Raw genomic sequence first — 4,494 nt, forward strand, 5'->3', positions numbered from 1 at the left:
GCTACACAAACGATCTCCTTCATACACTTTGTTCGCACGACGTTGAGACACTCTTGCCAAATATTATTCGAAACCCAAGCTCCAAAGAATACAGGTTATAGACTCTTTTCACATATTATTCCAAGTACAAGCTCCCAAGAATACAGGTTATAGAAATGTAAGCTTCCCCCGAGGAGTCAAAACTCATCCTAATCTCTGGCTTCCTACATTATCGGATGGGCTTATCAGCATACCTCCTGATCATTTCTTCCAGCGGACTGACTCTACCAGGACAAGGTGCTGTATCAAGAGGTGCACGGCCACGAACTGCAATTTTATATGCAGACGTTTTAGGTGTTGCATTCACTGGACATGGTATCATTACAAGAAGGAAAGGTGCGCTCTGCCGCACCAGTTCTTCACTTCGATGCTGATACAACTTTCTTTTTACATAATCATTCTTCAGGATAGTTGCACCTTCACATTTTATTAGAAATGAAAACTGTGAAAGAGCCACATCAACAATATAGTTTCTTCTAACAAACTCTGAGATTTCAGAGCAGGTTAAACTTGCAGCTGTCACGTATGTGGATGTGCAAAGCATATCAGAAACTCAGGATACTTGTAGAATTAATCCACTCTAGATTTTAGAAAGAAAGAAAAACTCATTTTTCAGAGTTAAGGTCATCACACACACAGCCAGTGTGTCATTCCTCCTTGGACTACTTCAACATTTCTCATTATCCAGTCAGCTTACTCCTCCCTAGCTTGTGTCAAAGAGCCCAGCGCATACCTCCAATCTCTGTTGTCTTCACCTCGTCAAAAATGTATTCATGTCTACAATTGTTAGGAGAAACAACACAATAATATTGGCAAGTAGGTACTGTAAAACAACACACAATACAAATCGTCGACAGTTGGCAGTGCTCGGGTACAAAATTACGTGGCTCTATAATCTCTTCAAATCAAGAACCAATTTAACTATGAACAGAAACATATTTGCCTCTCCTTCAGTTCAAGGCCCACACTTTCCCTCTAAGGATGAATTGGACTGAAACAATGAAAATAAATTCGGTTCCGACATGATTGGTGCGACAATGAACATAAATTTTCCAGCACGAACAGAACCTAAAAAAGTCTTTATGCCTTGAACCTGAAATCAACCCAGAAGTTTCACTTTTTAACAACATGATCTGCATTGGACAATCAGAGGGATATGACAAATATGGAAAATTCATGAAGATTGTGCTGATGAAGGTTCTGATGTGAACATGACCCCCATTGATGAACAACAAAAGGGAGGGCCATGATGGTCTGTTGTTGGGGAAGGAGAGCAAGCACAAGAAAGCTAGGTCGCGGCAAGGCTTGGCGCATCTCCGATATGTTGTCAGCGCCATCCTACCGAATAATCTTCCTTCCCACTGCTGCCTCAGTCGTGCTGAACCCGCTGGAGCTGGATGCACAGCCCAGGGGAGACAAGCCAATGACGGGCATAAGCTCTGCATTGGATTGGAGTCTTATAACATTAAAAATTATAAAATAGATAATACTATCGTCAACTAAAAATTTAATTAAATAGAAAAGTTGTAGCTATAGTTTTCTGTTGTGCCACAACTGTCTGGTCGTACAATGGTTATGTGTTTTGCGTGCTGAATTAAACCTTCTTACCCTAACATTTCCTTTAGAACTGCAGGTGCCACTCGTCACTCCATCTAAAAACAATCTTGGCTAGTCCATCTATGACATGATCCATCTAAAAACTTCTTGGCTAGTCGTATATATGAAACACCAATTCGCATTAGTATGACCAGAAAAATCACGAGGATACCCAGCTGAAACGAGTAATCACAGCACCAGGCATATATGCTCATGCACAAGTATGTGACAGTGCTTGCAAAAATCAAAACCATTCTGTCTGAAAGTTTCAGAACTCTAATTTTACTTTTTACCTTCTGGTCGACCTGGGCGCCTCTGGGTTCACTTTCCCGGTCGATTCCACGGACTGGGTTGACTACTGTTTCCTCTTGCCGCCAGAATCCCGGGGCTCAGCAGCTCCGCCGAGGTGCCCAACCACAACCGCGCATGAGGAATCGGCGCCAGCCATGTCTGTCGCCACTAAGTCCCTCGCCGCCAACGGATCTGGCACCTCAACGTCCGCAACCACCTCTCTGATCGGAAACCAACAACATGCTAAAAAATCAAAGGCCCGTGGTTGCCATAGTCCGCTCTCATGTATGCAGGGCGAAAAGATCGGAAGAATACGACGGATCAATTACCTGTCAACCGGATCCAGTAGAAATTCGAGTCCGTTGTCAGGCAGGGCACCGTCTTCTCCCATATTGCCTGCCGCCGCCATTCTTTTCGCCTTCCGCCGACGAGATGCAGTACCAGCCCCTGTCGTACCAGCCTCATGTTCTTCTTGGGAAAACTGAAAGAAAACGTTTGTTCAAACGTACTTCAGCTCCTGTCGTCAACCTGTCCACAAAGACTGTAGCAAAGTTCATCATGCTAGGACAGATGCAGTACCAGCCTCATGTTCTTCTTCTTCTTTAAAGGAAACTATAGGACATATACTCAGATAATTGGAAATTTGCGCAACACAACTAATAGAAAGAATAGAAGATCCACCTTCAAAAGAAGCAAACACAACTACTGGAATTCGTGCTAATTTTTTGCTGTTGTACGAACAATTGAATTGAATAACCAACGAACATACATGCTCAAATAGAAGTCCTGGATTCAGAAATTCCTTGCACGTTCGTCGGATCGATGGCGCTCCCAACTCGGACTTGGATCCACGTACGTGTACATTCAATTTCGTCTACTGCATCCAACGCAAGAATTTCTAGATTTTCTTCCTGTGGAACTTGTGATCAGATCAGATCAGTTGATCGACCATGGACGTGGTGACCATGGCCGTAGAGTTCGATAGCGGCGGACCTGGAGCTCCTGATGGCGGTCCACGAGGCGCTGGCAGCGTCGGATGTGGCGACCCCGTGTCCAAAGCAGGCGGCCATGGCCGAGGCCGAGGGTCCCCTCTTGTCGGCCATGGATGCCATGGCGGCCATGGCACACAAGCCGCGTGAGCGCAGATTCGATCGGGAGCCCCTTCCTTGACGAGCACGAGCGCGTCGCGGACGTGGAGCTCTGCCGCCTAACCTTGGCGATCTGATAGCGGATCCGGCGATGGGGACAAGCGTGGGGGTGGTGGAGGTGGCTGAGAGGGAGATACGGTAAGGCGGGGGGCGGCGGCGGCGGAGCGGGAGATGGGGGCGACGGCTTCTCCTCGAGGGGATCGATACGAGAGGTGTTTGTGCGGGGTGGTTTTTTTTTTGCGTGCGTGTGGTGGGTGTGGGGGACGGAAAAAACCAGTCGAAAAAAAATCAGACGAAAGTGGGAGGACTATTCAACCAACTCGTCCATTAGGAGTAGAGATGAGCTACTCTATGCCGCCACCAGCCATACATCGTGCGTCGCCATCTCTTCCCCACGGGCCCCTTCTTCCCTATGTGCCGCCATTCTCAGATCCTTGAAGAGCTCGACGTCAACACGCCGGAGAACGCGCGTGATGCCCACGACCACGTGTTCGACCCTGTGCCCCTCTGAATCACGTCGGGGCCGCATCTTCTTATTCAACTCCGACATCGCGCCGCCGTGTCGCCAATCTCCTCCGTGAACAAACCCTAGCCAAAATCCCATATCCACCCTGACCAGCCCGCCCGCTGATGCAGGCGGAGGCGCGGGAGGGCAATATGGCGCGTCGGGGTGCCTACCGCTAGGATCAGCAATGTCGGCATCGCCACCGCGGCGCACCTCACGCTGACGGGTTCGCAGACATCGTCAGCAAGACCTGCACCACTCCCCTCCCCTGCCTCACCATACTTTTCTTGGTTATTGTTTCTGGCTCCCAATTTCTCTCGCGCGTTCTTGTATGAAAGATTGGGGAGCTTAGGCAGGAGAGGGAAATTCTCATAAAGAATTGGGAGCTGGCTGCCACTACTCAACACCAACCTGGTGGTAGTTTCCTTGGTACAATGCTTTCCTTCAATTCAAATTTCATGACTATCATATGCTGCATTTTTGCTTTATTCTGCAGAATCCTCAAATGGATTTGCAGGCTATGGATCGATACCACTGCATTGGTCAAACACAGCCAGTTCATGTTTATAGGTTGGCAACATAGAATTTTTTTCCACCTACTGCTTGGGCTTGGAAATTTTGTCAACATTAAATTTTGACAATTTCGTGATGAAGCATGAGCGGGTACGGTCAAATCTTTCACGTCCGGGCACGCACCCACACCTCAGTCTACGCCGAGCGCCTGGTCCAGCCCGCTCTGCCCTCACCCGCGACATGCACACACACATCCGGGTCGTGGCAAGCCCGCCTTGGACCAACTCCACGCGCCCCCCTTTCTCGCCAACAAACAGAACACACACCGACGGTGTACCAGTCCACGGACATGCCCGTGCACTCCACACGCACGCACACACGGACCCGCCGCGGACCTAACGC

General features: G+C 48.6%; 1 long non-coding RNA gene across 1 annotated transcript; it reads right to left on the reverse strand.

The window, feature by feature from the left end:
- Positions 1–1,132: 1,132 nt before the first annotated feature.
- On the reverse strand, positions 1,133–3,256 carry LOC109784376 (uncharacterized). The gene is made up of 5 exons (XR_012187048.1): positions 2,920–3,256; positions 2,696–2,837; positions 2,256–2,467; positions 1,648–2,147; positions 1,133–1,478 (listed from the first exon to the last, which is right to left on the reverse strand). It is a non-coding gene; the product is annotated as an uncharacterized lncRNA (long non-coding RNA).
- Between the last annotated feature and the right edge of the window lie 1,238 nt (positions 3,257–4,494).

The sequence above is a fragment of the Aegilops tauschii genome, chromosome 6 (genome assembly GCF_002575655.3).
Source record: "Aegilops tauschii subsp. strangulata cultivar AL8/78 chromosome 6, Aet v6.0, whole genome shotgun sequence".
NCBI lineage: Eukaryota > Viridiplantae > Streptophyta > Magnoliopsida > Poales > Poaceae > Aegilops > Aegilops tauschii.